This window comes from Suncus etruscus, chromosome 5 (genome assembly GCF_024139225.1).
Source record: "Suncus etruscus isolate mSunEtr1 chromosome 5, mSunEtr1.pri.cur, whole genome shotgun sequence".
NCBI lineage: Eukaryota > Metazoa > Chordata > Mammalia > Eulipotyphla > Soricidae > Suncus > Suncus etruscus.
The window spans coordinates 34,073,739-34,090,882 of record NC_064852.1 but is presented as its reverse complement, the minus strand read 5'-3'; positions in this window follow the sequence as shown (position 1 = coordinate 34,090,882).

Sequence of the window (17,144 nt, the reverse complement as noted above, 5' to 3'; positions counted from 1 at the left end):
CCTATGGTGTGCTGGGGTACTAAGTCAAATTTATTGTTATTATCTTTTACATTTAGAAAAATTCTTTAGACTGGTCATTCCTGTATTACCATGAGAAAACTGAAGTTTACAGTTTAAATTGAGTCAGAAAAATAATTCAATAAATAATTATTTATACATTTTTAACTCATTTTCTCTAATACTATATTTTTCCTATTTTGGTGAGCCACTTGTAGCAGTGATTTGAGTTATGAAGGCCACTCCCAATGATTTTCATAATTGTTTTACTCAACTGTGAAGGAAATATTGTTCAGTGATAAGATCCCAATTGTATTCTGTACATATATACCACCAGAGCTATCCTATGGAACTCAGAAAACAGCAGGACTATACTTCATGTGTGTTGGGGGAGGAGGCATTGTAGTATGGGAACTATACTCGGGTCTCAGAATATTCAAGGACTCGGTTATACTTCTGAAGCTATCACCACACCTGGACTACTATACTTTATGTTTATTTTTTTTTTATTACTTTTTAATCCAAGGGCTAACGCAAAACAAAAACACTTAAACATTGAATATTCACATTCTGTTTTCAGTCACAAAAAGAAAAATGGATAGATTTCTGATTAACTCAACATTTTCAGATTTTGTAGCACTTTTGATTTAAGTTAATTTTTCCAAACTTGTCCAGTCCCCAAGATAATTATAGAACTTTATGCTTTTTCCCTGTGAAAACATTTCTGCTAAACTCTGAGGAGTTTCAGGTATAAACTTCCTGATGCAGTTAGTTGTCCTGAAACCTTGAATTAGGAGGGCAGATGGTACATGATTTTATGAAATCCTGGGATTAAGTTTTTGATGAAGCATTGAATTTGGATTTGAGTACTTTCATGCAATAAGCACTGCTAGGCCTTTGATAATGCCTGGAGCCTAGGTTTTTAATCACTGAATGTTTGTTCTGTTTTGCTAAAGTGATTTCTTCAGCTTAGCATATGAAACAATAAGAATTATCAAACAGAAAACTATTTGGATGCTAGTGGGATATAAAATGTGTCTAAAATGTTTAATGAGAGCCATTGTAGGGATAAACATGGATTCTTGAAGAGGATGAAGTTATTGTTTGCAAAGGCATCACTTGCCACAAGAATACATAATAGCCACCAGAGAGGTATAGGGGAGAAAAGCCTGTATTACATGAAAATAGGCTAAACGTGTTTCATTAATATATAGCTGGCAGTATTGTCTAGTATGTCAATAGGTTTTTACATATCCTTGTCTTTATACTATAGTATCATAGATTTAATTGTGCATGCATCATTCTCAAATCCTTCTGGGAACCATCAGTTGGGCCTTGGAAGGGCTCAGTTTCACTATTCCCACTTTCTGTGGTAGGCTGTTGATTTCACCTAGAACAGAAAGATTTTTAGTACCTAGGCCAATATCTGGAAACCATTCATCTCCCAGCTGTTGGTTACCCTCCAATAGGTACATCTCTTTGTTAGTTACTACTTTATTTGTTCTCTCTATAGGCTGCTGCTGATTGAAAGGCTGAAGGCATCTCATAAAAGTGCCTTCAGTAGAAGGACAGTGGGCAACAGCATCTGGAATGGTGCCCGGGGTCTTCAGCTCTCTCCCTTTCACTACCTGGTTCTGTTCTGCCTGAAGGGGCCTAAGACTTCATGGGTGATATGGCAGCTGGGTGAGGCCAGGGAATAAATCGACAGAACTTATGTCAACTGGGATCATAGTGGCACCCCATCAGACCTGGTTATATTAGCAGCTTCTGTACCCTTTTCTACTTCCATGATACCAAACTGTACTGTTTCTCTATTTTCTACACTACACAAAAACTTCTTGGTGCTATTTCTCTTAATAGCTGTCCAGTAAACAAAGACATCTTCCTTGGTATTATTCCTGTTCATAAATCTGTAACAATTCTAGACATTAAACTATTTGACAATGCCCAAGACTTGGATTGCCAGCATTAGCTTGTCCACCTGACTCTGGGCTTGCAGCATTGGAAACTCTCATTAGAGCATGGCATGTTTAGTCTGGTATAAAATATGCTGCTAAATGTGCTGCTCAGGAGGGCCATGTGCACCTTCACTCTGGTAAAGAGTGTGGAACATTCAGTCCAACATGAGAGGTCTATTATGGTCTATCATGATCTAGGAGGGGACCATGTCATCCTCCCTGGTTAGCTGGCAAAAGTGTTTGGTGAATTGCCTAATTTTGTTATTTCCCAGTACTCTGGAAAACTTTTTAGCCCATTCACCATTCTTGTCCCTGTAATGAGGTCTAGGTTCTCAAATCCTTTTACAAGAACCAGATGTAAAAGCTCCACTTGCCATCTAATTCTGGATGAAAGGGTCTGAAGCAGGGGTACCATAAGAATGAAAAAAAAAAAAAAAACAGACAGGAGAAAGACATGTGGATAGGGTGCTTCCAACCTAGTGGCCTGAGAGAGGAAGAGTGAGACCTTCTCTTTTTCCCCGTGTGATTTTTAATATTGAACAGACTCAATCCATCTGGTGGTGGTGGTGGGGAGAACCAATGTAGTTAACAAACAGAAGTCCTTAATGCTAATTGAGCCTACATGGGTCATTAATCAAGCCTAGAGGGGTTCTTAAAATTTAAAATTGGTGGAGTATGTTTACCTACACTTTTCTTCAAGGCTCCAGGTGGTAAAAGAATGGTCAGCCTTGTGGTAAATAACCTACCTTGCAGGGGTCCTCAAACTTTTTAAACAGGGGGCCAATTCACTGTCCCTCAGACCATTGGAGGGTCTGACTATAGTAAAAACAAAATTTATAAACGAATTCTTATGCACACTGCATATATCTTATTTTGCAATGAAGAAACAAAACAGATATAAATACAATATGTGGCCCGTGGGCCATAGTTTGAGGACCACTACTAGAGGCTGGAGTGGAAGTACAGTGGGTATTTGTTTGCCTTGCACATGGCCAACTCGGGTTCAGTCCATGGCACTGCATATGGTTCTCCAAACCTTTGAGCACCACTGGGTGTGACTTAAAAAACAAAAGAAATAAATACGCTCTAATTATAATCATTAGCTAGAGACCACTTTGCCTATATTCCTCTCTACTTTTGTTTTTACTTTTAAAGTGACATAGACTCAGGCATATAGTTTTAACTATGCCACATGTGGGGGGAGGTCAAACCCCTTGTTGATGGTCTCCAAGTCAAAGAATGATTCCCAAAAAGATAAATTGAATCCCATTCTTCTGTCCCCCCTTTTGGGGGAGACTTTGATAATAATATCCGACGTGAATAATCAACGAATGCAAAAGATCAGGGGACCAAAGGTTCAGCAAGGAAAGTCTTTTGTCAGTTGCAGCCAGCTCCAAAAAGCAAACCGAACCAGCAGTCAGTTCTGGCAAAAGAGCTCCCTATGCCTCCCCAACAAGCTTTTTATTTCATTCCTTAATCACCCCCACCTGGAAGATCCAGGTGGGATGACAGGCAAAAACAATATTACAACAATTACTCAACAATTCCCCCTTTTTTGTAAGCAAATAATAATAGTATACAATACAATACAATAATAATATACAATACAATACAACACTACATAATTACAATTACAAAACTTTAATGAAATATTAAATACTATAAAATTAAAAACATTAATTTCAATTAATTAAAACATTTAATTACACTAATCATAAATTAAATATACTTTAAAAGATTTTAATCATAAAAAATACAAATATATAAGTTAAAAATTTTTTACTAGGTTCAAAATTACTCTCAAAAAATAAGGAGTATATAACTCCTAAAAGTCCAATCAAAGACATTTGATGAATCAGGAAAGACGAGTTGTAACTTGATATAGAACACAGCACTGGAACAGTTAATGATGTATTCCTCAGTTCGATATCAGGAGGCTTGCAATTGTGATGAGATTCCTACAAATAAAACGTTAAGAACTAGGAAGAAAAGGGGAATTATGAGAAATAATAAATTAAGGCATAAAGTGTCAGGAAAAGAAAACTATAAACAAAAATTAGAAAACTGATAAACATGCAAATACATACTATGCAAAATTATGGGAATAACACTCATTTATAATCACCAAAAATATCTATTAGACAGGATTCAAAATAAAGCCAAAAAAAAATTTGAATTGAATCAAAAAAAAAAGAAAAAAGGAAAAAACACTTTGAAAATATAATAATGAAAAAACTGTTTAAATGAATATTTCAAAATAACAAAAAATTATAGTAACAAAAAAAAAACTTTTTAAATCAAAGTCGAGTAAATCTAGATGATCAAGAATTTCATATACACCATAACCATAACATTCTATAATGCAAATATGAAACAATAAATATATTATAATCAGTCATGAATAATGAGCACTGTGAACAGAGTCTACTCAAAATTATGGTTATATCAAAACTATGATTATATCTTCATCTCAAAATCTATGTTGAGAGCAATAAAACACTGATGTTACAATGAAAAGTCAAAAGTTGCCAAATGAACATATATCAATACACAATCATAAAGCAACATTAACATGATTAAGTATCTTTCTTTCATATAGGTCTTAAGTAACATCAATATATTGCAAAAATCTTCTAATTAATAGTGACCTAAAACAATACTGAAATTAAGGCATAAATACATCATACAAACAACCACAATGGGGATTCATCGTATTCATTCCTATTAAGCAATCATACCTAAAAAATGACCAGTAAAACATCAATGATAATTGACAAATAAAGGAAATGATCATTAAGTATTCATAGATCTCTGAGAAATATAAAACAAGATATATGCTGCTGTAGATTTTACCGATGCAATAGGGATCTTCTTGATCTTCTTATCATCAAAATTGATCCAATACTGTTCTGTGGCAATTTTACAATATAAAGTACAATGTCCATAATGAACTTGACCAAAATGATTTGATACTGATGATAAATTATATTTTTCAATCTTGTTATTATCTTCTTGAGTGAATTCTGCTAAATTAAGGTCTTCCAAAGGAAAATCCACATAAGTGTATAATTTTTTAATCTGTTTTCCATCAAAAGCAAAACGTTTCAAATAAATTATCAATACGGGAGGTATTTTCCATAAATATGTTTTCTTTGAAAAATCTCTTTTAGTATTGCAATTATTACAGTGAATTCTATTGTTATCTCTCAAATCTTCTTCTTTAAAAAATTCAACAAGGCATTCCTGTAAAGTACATTTATCTGCAGACTTGACAGCCAGGGACAACTGAACAAATGTTTCATAAACCTCAGACTTTTGGTAACATGTAAGACACTGTAGTATAGATTTAAACTGTCCTTGAAAGGTATCATAGATAATAGATTTGCAAACTCTAAATTGTTCATATTTATCATTGTCTATAAAGTGTACAGTTTTATCTGTTATTGAATTTTTAAGCAAATCTTGATGTAGTCCTTCTATAAGAAACATTAATAATTCGTGAGGATCCTGTTGGTTGTGTCCAGCAAATTGGTCATTGAGTAAACTTACTGTTGCTTTGAAACTTTCAGGATTGAAATACTTATGGCATCCATTTCCCATGATTTTGATAAGATGACCAAATTCATCTGCTAATTTACCTTTATGTCCCTTTGGATTTTCTCTGTTAATATCTTTTTTATAATAATCTTGATAAAAATACTGAGTCAAGTCTGTAATATTATACAAGCATTGCAATATTGAATTCATGTAACATGAGTTACCCAAATTTTGTAATCCAGTGAAAACAGGTTTTCGTTTTTCTGTTTGTAGTCCAGACTGTAAGGATTTTTCACTTTTGTCAGATTCACTGAGAATATGAGGTATGAAAGTTGATCCTTCACTTACTTTCCCAGTCACCTCAGCAGCACCACAACTGTCAATATCTTGAGCACTCTGTACTTGATGTGGGGAGGAGTCTATAGTCCCAGCAACCTGACCTTGATCATCAGTGCCAGTCCGATTTCTAACGAGACGCAAGGGGACCCAAAATTTCTTAGGAGGGTTGTCATTTGTAGAAACATAAGCATAACCCCTCCCTCTCAAGAGGAGATAACCAGCAATCCATTTTTTATCCTCTTTTATCCAAATTGGAATATTTGTTGTTTCTTGTCTCTGATTATCTTCTTTAAAATGTTTTTCCCCTGCTGTATAGCTCTCTCCCTGAGGTAAATTTAGATAATTTAGTGTAATGAGAGTCAAAGATAACAGCTCCATTGGCATCAAACCTCTTTTTCTATTCTTTTGCAATTGAGTTTTCAGAGTTCTATGGGCTCTTTCCACAATTGCCTGTCCTTGACAATTGTGGGGAATTCCTTTAATATGCTTTATCTGCCATTCATTACAAAAAAATTCAAAAGTTTTACTTATATAAGAGGGTCCATTATCAGTCTTAATAGAATACGGAATACCCATAACAGAAAAACATTGTAAAAGAAAACTGCAAACTGCCTTAGATTTTTGAGAAGACATAGGAATTGCCCAAATAAATCGAGAATATGTATCCACTACCACATGAAGGTATGGTTTTTTGGGAAATAAGTCTGTTTGAGTTACATCCATTTGCCACAATTCGTTAGACTGCAAGCCTCTTGGATTTGCTCCTGCTATATGAGTCTTTTGTGCTAGCGGGGCACATATGTTACATCTTTTTATAATTTCTCTCGCTTGCCTCCATGGAATTTGATAATTTACATGTAAACGACGAGCATTTGTGTGTAAGGCTGAATGTTCCTCTACAGGTGATTTAAATATAGGCATTGCCAACAAATCAGCAGTTTTATTTCCTTGAGCCATTGGCCCTGGAAGGCCTGAATGAGCTCTAATATGTGTGATGAAGATAGGTTCAGTTCTTTTTTGAATAATGTGTTGTAACTTTTTTAATAAATTCTGTATAATAGGACTATGAGAATTGAGGGAGGCAGTGGCTATCACCGGGCATAAATTTACAACATATAAAGAATCAGAAACGACATTCATGGCTTCAGATACATTTTCTAATAGATAAATTAACGTTGCTAATTCAACTTTCTGTGCAGACTTATATTTGGTTTCTATTGTTATGTTCATATTTTCTCCGGTTATTCCGCCTCGTCCCCCACTTGATCCATCTACATAAAAAACTTTTGCATTGGGAATAGGAGAATCCCTCACAATTGAAGATATAACAAACTGAGTCTTTTTCAAAAAGTCCCAGGTCTTTCCTTTTGGATAGTGAGAAGAAATCTCTCCTGTTAAATCTGAGAGAGCCCTTTGTAGAGATTCATTAAGAGGCAATATTAACTCAATTTCCTTTTTTGGTATTGGCAATACTATTATATCTGGATCAAAACCTAACAAAGATATTGATCTGAGTCTTGCTTTGATAATCAATTCTGAGATTAGTTGCAGGTAAGATATCACAGACTGAGGCTGTTTGTTATGTAAATACACCCATTCCAAAGGACCAGCCTGTTGCATTAAAGCTGCAGTAGGTGTTTCTTTTGTAGGGAAAATTAATAAAAATACCTTCTCTCCAGGGATAAATCTTAAAAGAAATGATTTTTGCAGTCTGTTCAAGAAAATGTCCAATTCATTTTTAGCAGCTTGTGTTAAATTTCTGGGACTATCTAATGCAGGATTACCTTCCAAAGTTTTAAACAGATTAAACAGCTCTGCATTTGAGATTCCTAGTGCTGGGCGGAGCCAATTTACATCACCCAAAAGTTTCTGAAAGTCATTAAGCGTTTTAAGGTTCTCTTTTTTTATGGAAAGTTTTTGAGGACGTATTGATGTTCTGTCCAAAATAAAGCCCAAGTATTGATATGGTGGCATGGTCTGTATTTTTTCTAAAGCTATTTTCAGTCCTGCCATTTGCAAACAATTGATCACATAAGCATATAATTTCTGTAAATCTGTTTCATTATTCATTGTAATTAAAATATCATCAGTGTAATGATAAATTATAGCTTGGGGAAATCTTTCACGAGCAGGGCTCAAAATTTTGTCCACAAAATATTGACACATAGTTGGTGAATTTAGCATGCCCTGAGGGAGAACAGTCCATTGAAAACGCCTGCAAGGGTGAGTATTATTAATAGAAGGAACTGAGAATGCAAAACGGTGTTTATCATCTGGGTGAATAGGAATATGATAGAAACAGTCTTTCAAGTCAATTATAATTAGTGGCCATTCCTTAGGGATTACTACAGGTGATGGTAAACCTGTCTGTAATTTTCCCATAGGTACCATAGATAAATTCACAGCTCTCAGATCCATTAACAATCTCCATTTACCAGATTTCTTTTTTATGGTAAATACAGGTGAATTCCATTGAGAAAACGAAGGCTCAATATGTCCTAATTTTAGCTGTTCTTCCACTAATTCTGTCAGCACCTTTAATTTATCAGTTTTAAGGGGCCACTGGCCTATCCAAATTGGTTCATCAGATTTCCATTTTATTTTTATTGGTGCTGGGGTTTTACTGGCAGTGGCCCCTACCAAAAATTTTGGGTTTTTAATTCAGAAGAAGGTTCAGGCTCACCTTGAGCTAATGGAATATGGAATTCTGCCTTCCATTGTTTATGCAAATCACGGCCCCACAGGGATGGTGAGAATGGGCCCACATGAGGTCTGATTATAGCCTTTTGATTTTCTGGGCCATAAAATACCATGGTTCTTGTGCTTAACAAGCAAGAACTCAGGCCTCCTATTCCTTTTAACGAATATGGAATTTCTTGCAGAGACCAATTTTTTGGCCATTCTTTATCAGAAATTACAGTGACCTGAGCACCTGTGTCTATCATGCCATTAAAGACTTGCCCTTCTATATTAAGTTTAATCATTGGATTTTCATCTTTACATTTAGTAATCAGAGCCACTAATGGGTTTTTGGCAGCCCCTGGATCTGTGCTTCCAAAACCTCCAGTTCTTATCTTATCTGAAGTCCCAAATTTAACATAAGGTATTATTACTATTTGGGCAATTGTCTCCCCTTTTTTGAAAGTCCAAGTAACAGGCACATTGATAACTACAATAATTTCTCCCTTTGAGTCTGAATCAATAACACCTGTGATTACTGATATACCTTTTACATTAAGGGAACTTCTGCCCAGAATCAAACCCATTGTATCTGGGGGTGGTGGTCCCACTATGCCTGTGTGTAGCATATAAGGGCATTCTCCTGGATAAATTGTAATGTCCACTGGGCAAGTTATATCAAGCCCAGCACTGCCCACAGTGGCATGTGTTAATTCACTGATTGAAATTAATCTTCTTGGGCTGGGCTGGGGAGAATTATGGTTTGATGACTTTGCCCCTGATTTGTAAGGGCCTGGGGATTGGCCCTGTAGCCGTTTCCCTGTTTTTTAATTGTAGATCCTGGAGGAACTGAATTTAACAAAAGATGGCAATTCCTTTTAATATGCCCTTGTTTTCCACAATGGTAACAGGAAAATTGTCTTCTAGGGTTTGTATTAAAAGTTCTTCCTATGTTATTACTATGGGGATTTCCAGATCTACAGTCTTTCGCCCAGTGGTAACCCTTATTACATTTTGGGCAGAGACCTGGTTTTCGGGCAAGTTTTTGTCCCCTTTGGTAAAGAGGTATATTTCCTTTAGTAATTGCAAAGGTTTGCACCTGATCTGAATTTACTAATGAATGGGGTATATCATAAACATTCCTACATGCATATAAAAATCCATTTAAATCAGCTTTTTCCTGCAATGGAGCCAATACCAATTTGCAAGCTGAATTAGCATTATGATAAGCCAAACATTTTTCTAGAAATTTCCTCACCTCATCATTTTTAACTTGTATTTTTAAAGCATCTTTGAGTTTAGCCACAAATTCTACATAAGGCTCTTGGGGACCTTGGATGATTCTTAAAAAGGTTCCCTCACCAGTACTGTTAGTATCAATTCTTTCCCATGCAGATAATGCAATGTCTTTAATTATTTTTGAGATTTCCTTTGGTAAAGCTGCTTGTGTCTGTATATCTGAATATTGATTTTCTCCCATTAATAATTCATATGAGAGATTAACCCCTGCCACTCGTTTTTTGGTTCCATCTGGACTATATAGTTTGGATTTCACACCCTCTGCATATAACATTTCCCATTCAGTTCGCTGTTTAGATGGCAGGCATATTTCAGCAAGTTTTTTAAAGTCATGCAGAGTCCAAATTGATTTTCGACACCACATGTTAGCACCTCCTGACAATATGGAGCGGTAGCCCCATATTCTTTACATGCTTTCTTAAACCGTTCTACATCCTCCATTTCAAGAGGTTCATAATTTGAAACATATACTGTTTGAAATGGAGTTGAGGCTGGATTAGCAGAAGTACCTTGCACAGGACTCTGATGCCTGAGGTGTGGAATACTAGAATGTGGTTCATTGTCTGAGTTGGCATTAACATGTGAGTCCATACTGTGAACAGAATCAGGACTCTCTTGTGGACTTAGCACTGGAGGCTGATCATCAGTGTCAAGATCTTGATTTGGATTATGAGTATCTAAATTACGTGTCCGAGTTGATTTTTTACCGGCAAAAATACCTATACTTTTGCTGCTAGTGTTAGATTTATCAGCCTGTATCTTAGTCTGAATTTTCGTAGGAAAAATTTTTTTATTGTCCATACTGGTCATCACTTTACAATTTCCACATTGTCTATTTCCTAACCACCAGCCAATGACTATGCATATGGTAGTCATATTAGCCAACACAGAAATTCCACAAACTATGACTAATGGAGACCACTCAAGCAATGCAAATATTGGAGTAGAAATTTTTGATTGAATTGTAAGCAGCAACCATCCAACGACAATGATATTTACTAGTATCAAACCAAGTGGTTTATATCCAAGCAGAGTAATGCACTTGAGTAATGCCAAACCGATGTATTTAATAACAGATGGCATAGTGAGCGTGAGTATCCATAATAACCAGCCAAGGATCTCCAGAGGTGATTTCCAATAAAACATGTCACTTACAGTTCCAGAGGGTCCAGATTCACCTGTTCCGGGCGCCAAATGTGGGGGGAGGTCAAACCCCTTGTTGATGGTCTCCAAGTCAAAGAATGATTCCCAAAAAGATAAATTGAATCCCATTCTTCTGTCCCCCCTTTTGGGGGAGACTTTGATAATAATATCCGACGTGAATAATCAACGAATGCAAAAGATCAGGGGACCAAAGGTTCAGCAAGGAAAGTCTTTTGTCAGTTGCAGCCAGCTCCAAAAAGCAAACCGAACCAGCAGTCAGTTCTGGCAAAAGAGCTCCCTATGCCTCCCCAACAAGCTTTTTATTTCATTCCTTAATCACCCCCACCTGGAAGATTCAGGTGGGATGACAGGCAAAAACAATATTACAACAATTACTCAACAGCCACATTCAATTGTGAGTTGTCTATCATACAAGTTCGTCAAAAGGCTACATGTCTGTTTAACTCAATAACTAATGAATTAGAAAATTTACTAGTTTACAGGGAGATTTGTAAGGAAAAAGTATAGAGCTTCCTCATGCCCATCCTATTAAGGTAACTCAAATAAATTTAAGAGTTTCTATTACAAAGTTTTAATCCTGAGAAATTAGAACTCTCTTGTCCTTCTAATGGTTTCCATCATATCATGATGAAAATAGACTGAGCATGCTGCAATTTGCAGCCCTAACTGGAGAATTTTATTTGTTCAGAACTAAATTGTTTTATTGGAATTAACCAACATATATATATGTATATATATATATAAATGATTTTGCATTTTTATTTTTTGTTCCACATGGCCATATGATTTATTTATTTATTTTCTCTTTTCCCCCCACATTATTGACATAAATATTAGGACTTACTCCTATCTTTGTGCTCAGGGAATTGCTCCTGATGGGACTATCTTATGGGATGCTGGGATTGAACTTGTTGTCAGGTGCATGTCCTGCCCTTTCCAGCTCTTCAGGCCACATGTGAATTTATAATTAGACAACATTCTAGTATTATATTTTGACTAATACTTTTAGAGTTCATTTTTTATAGATGTTGTCATTTAGTTGGTGTTATTGTGGGTTAATATATATAAATATATACTTATTTCTTTGACATTTATGCAGATTCAGTGCAGTAATTATTTCTGGTGAATGTAAATTTTGCCACTGATGTATTGATTGTGTTGGTGGAGAATGCCCCAGTGAGAAAAATAACAATGGCTTTTCACAAACTATCCTTGTTGCCTACTCCCACATATTGGGACTGATAAAGTCTTTCTAAAATCTATTTCTCCCTTTTGTTTCCATTAAAAGTGCAAGGCACTGCCATAGTCTATAATCTGTCCAGAATTAGAAAACTATGAAAATTCACAGAATATCTATGATGAAAACCTGTCTTACTATTATCAGTCTGATTTTCACTTTCTCCAGTACTTTTCTCTTTTGTTAGAGAAATAGATTGGTTTTTTGTGAGCACTACACCTGCTACAAAAGTCTTTTTCAGTTGGTACCAAATCTTTGGTGCTCATAGGACCATATGGGACAAAAGGGCACATACAAGGAAAAGGTTCCACCTCCAGCCCCAATTATTTAGTTTATTAATTCCTCTTTTTATTTGATGATCAGAGATAGCATATTTCTTTCTAACAATGTTTATATAGCACAAATAAGAAATCTAGACATATGAAGGGTAACAGGACATAGCCCTTGGGGTAGATGAAGTGCTGGAGAGAAGATAAACATGTATAGTGGAGTTTAGGAATGCCCCTGTAGCAATACAGTGTTGATAGGTATTTTCTTTAACCTGAGCTCTTTGTGAGGGAGGAGGCCCACAGTCACACCCTATTAGAATAACTAATCAGGGCACATGGCCTCTCTTTGCTGTCCTTCCGCATTTTTTTTGCTGTGTGTTTCCAAGGATTTTAGTCTCAAGGAAAATCCCAAAAGCAGTTGCTTTACTGGGAACTCTGGAACAAATAGCTCTACAGAGTTTCTATGGGACAGGAAATTCAGGAACAGCATCACAAAGGGCATCCAACAATGGTGGGCTTCTTCAGTTCAAGAGATATTCTATTTTCTATGCTCCAAAATATCCACTGTATCCCAACACCCCTGTTTACCAGTTTAAGAGACTCATTTACAGTTTACATTATTAGAGATTGGGTCTTTTGATTCCACTGTTGTTGACTTTGGCTTGAATATTTAGTTTTGTCACTTTTAAATCTACATTAATGGATCTGAAACTGCTTAATACCTGGGCCCCATCTTTTCATATTTGTATTTCTACTTCCCTCATTTTATTTTCTTCTCACTATATTCTGGGACCAAGGGTGTCTGCAACAACTCCCATTCAGATCATTGAATTTCTTAATGCAGTTATTCTAAATACCAAATATAAGTGATATCATTCTGTATCCTTCTTCTGCTGGCTTACCTTATTAAACATAATATCTTCTAGTTCCATCCATGTGTGGCAAATTGCATTATTCCTTAGACTCTGCAGTATTTCATTGTACCACATCTACATGGTCCACTCATCCATTGTTGGACATTTAGGTTAAATCTAAATCTTTTCTATTGTACTGAGTTCTGCAATGAGTAGTGCTGTGCATTCATGTTTCAGATGAATGTTTTTCTGTTTTACCAAAAGAAAGATTGCTGGTGTTAAGGGTCTGAGAAAGCCCACTGCCTCAAATAAAGACCATGAATCTTCAGAGAATGCAATAACAGGTTTATTGATTTCAGCTAGATGGGGCGCCTTGATCTGCCATGAAGACTGAAGCTGAAAGCCCGGGCAATCTAGGGAAGTCTCTTTTATAGTTTAAAGAACCTTAGGAGGAGGGTCAATATGGAAAGTAGGGCTTGTAGAATGCACCAATCCCTAGTCCAGATTCAAATACAATGTCCAATCAGATGGTGAGCTTGTCCTTTTTCAAATAAGGTGAGAACCTTAGGAGGGGCAAACAGAAGTCCATTCTTTTGCCCAAATACGGCGAGTTTCTCACAGGAGGGGCATTGGCTAATAATTACCAAGGCAGCAGGCTGTAGACATTTCAAGGTGTAATTCCAGAGCAAGAGGATCAACAAGGTGGGGGTGGAGAAAGACTTAATAGGTCTCTATATCTGATCACCTATTTGAGCTATTATAATCATCTAACATCTATTGTCATAAATCTATTTCATAACATCTATTTTCATAAATTTTCCTTTAACACTGGGTCATATGGCAGCTTTATTTTGACTTTACTAAGAACCCTTCATACTGTTTTCTTTAGGGGTTGTATCAAGCAGCATTCCCACCAGCAGTGGATAAGAGTAACTTTCTCACTACATTCCACAAACAAATATTGTTCTAAATATTTTTATATGTGCCATCCTCGCAGGAGTAAAATGATATCTCACTGTTGCCTTGATTTGAATTCCCTTAACTAAAAGTGATGATGAGCATTTTCCCTTGTGCCTGTTGGCCGTTTGTTGTTCTTCCTCAGATAAATGTCTTTTAATTTCCTCTCCCATTTTTTGTTGGGGTTTTAAGTTTTGTGGAGTTAATTTTTATCAGTTCTTTGTATGTTCTAAATATCAAACATTTATCTGATGTGTGGAGTGAAAATCTTTTCTCCAATTTAGTTAGATGTCTTAATTTTAGCCCCTTCCCTTTTTCCATACAGAAACTTTTAATTTGATATAGTCCGATTTATTTAGATTTGGTGCTATAGCCCTTACAACTGGCATCCTATGTTTGAAGACTTCTTTGAGGTCTACTAAGTCTTGAAGGTTCTGACTATTTTTTTCTTAATAATAGCTCAAGTTTATGGGCTCAAGTTTAGTCATAAGGTCTTTAATTCACTTTGAATTGATTTCTGTGTAAAGTGAGAGATATGAATGGATCTTTAATTTCTTATGGGTGGAAATCAATTGTTCCAACACCACTTTTTTTTTTTTTTTGGTTTTTGGGTCACACCCTGTGGTGCTTAGGGTTACTCCTGGCTGTCTGCTCAGAAATAGCTCCTGGCAGGCACGGGGGACCATATGGAACACCGGGATTTGAACCAACCACCTTTGGTCCTGAATCAGCTGCTTGCAAGGCAAAAGCCGCTGTGCTATCTCTCCGGGCCCTCCAACACTACTTTTTGTAGAGACTTTTTATTCCATTTCAAGTTCTTGGCTCCTGTGTCAAAGAGTAATTGAGCATATGCATGGGGATCTGTCACTAGATATTCTATTCTGACTCATTGGCTTGAACGTCTGTTTTTGTTCCAATACCATGCTGTTTTTTTCACTATGGCTTTGTAGTAGAGCTTCAAGTTAGGTAATGAGATGCCTCCCATATATTTATTTATTTTTTCAATATAGATTAGGCTATTCTAGGAGGTCTTTTATGGTTCAACAGAAACTTTATAATGAATTTTTCTAAGTTTTTTTTTACGATAATTCCTCTTTCTTAGAATTTATGCCAGGGGTGGCAAATACACCGCTCTCAAGCCGCATGTGGCTCCCAGCCAAAATGAATGTGGCTCTTTGACTCTTCTCATTCTTTTGTGTACTGTGGCTCTTTGCCAAGTTTGAATTTTACTCTGCTGCTTCTGAGGAGGGACCTCTGAGGAGAGATCACCGAGCCTGGAGTCCTGCCCCCAGGCTGCGTCCTCCCATTTCCCATCCCTCGGAAACAACTGAACAGGCCAGTGACTGGGGAACCAGTGTGGCACATGTTGGGTCACATCTTGCCGTTAGTTCTTAGTGTGGAGGACGCAGCACACCCTCACCATCACTGCAGGTTTTGACCCTCACTCAAAATGGCAAAATGCAATATGTGTTTAATAGACTATTGTTAAAATTATATGCTTTTGTGTGAGTGTTTGTCTGTTTTGGCAGGTCACTGTGTGGTGCGGCTCTCTGACTCTCACAGTTTAAATTTTTGGCTCTTTGTGTCAAATTTGTTCACCACCCCTGGTTTATGCCATACTTGTAATTGGTGACTTTTCTTAGTTTGCTCTTCTTCTACTCTATAATCTCTTTTTCTGTTTTATCTAACATCAATATATATAACCAAGTTTATATTAAGCTGCATTTTATTATTTTTATTTAATTTTAAACTACATTTTGTTTATATTTTTATTTTCAAAATGATTATTGATATGAGTTTTTGTGCTCTAGTGGCATAAGTGTTGTTTGTTTTGTTGTAATGGGTGTCTGCTTAATCAAACACAATAAGACAATACCTGTGACAACAGAAAATGGAGGTTTTTATCACACTAGTGTATCAGGCTAGGAAAGCACCTGAAATATTAGATCGAGCTCAGAGTCTAAGAGCTAGTTTTTATTGGGCATTGCTGAAAATACATCACTACTTTGCTTCATGCTTAAGCAATGAGATGGAACATGCACATTGTAATAGCTTATCATATGGCTCTAGGAATTTTTCTAAAATCAGCAATTTCTTAGAATAGGAAGGCTCATCTAAAGTAAAAAAAAACAAAAAAAAAAAAACAAAAATCGAGTGGGCAACTTTGAAATCTCCCCCATACAAAGAACAAAATAAAACTAAACAAACAAACAAAAGAAAAACAAGAAAGAGCTTTGTGGAAAAGAGGAAGATGGGAAAATGCCTTTGTTTTGGGTTAATTGTTGGGTATAATCTTACAAAATTCCACCCTTTCTAATTAAAAAAAAAGAGAAAAAATACAAAAATTTTGTTCTATTTTACTTCACCAGAGATGGAAAATCCATAACTTTTAAAGGTTAAGTAAAAATTAAAAAGACAGTAAAAATTAATTGTAAAGGCATCAAATGTCAGACTATAAGTATGACAGTCTCAAAACAACCAAAACAATTTTCCAAATCTTTGAGTTATACATATCACAACTTTTTTTCATAACCTTATCTGAACATAAAGATTAGAACCTTTCTGCAGATACACTTAATTTGAAAATTCTTTATTTTTTGGTTTTTCAGACCACACCCATTTGATACTCAGGGGTTACTCCTGGCTAAGCGCTCAGAAATTGCCCCTAGCTTGGGGGGACCATATGGGACGCCGGGGGATCAAACCGTGGTCCTTCATTGGCTAGCGCTTGCAAGAGAGACACCTTACATCTAGCGCCACCTCTCAGGCCCCAATTTGAAATTTCTTAAATATTCTTTCCCCCCTTCTTTTTTTTAAGTTTTAGGCCAGTTTTGTTGGTGCTCTGGGGATACTC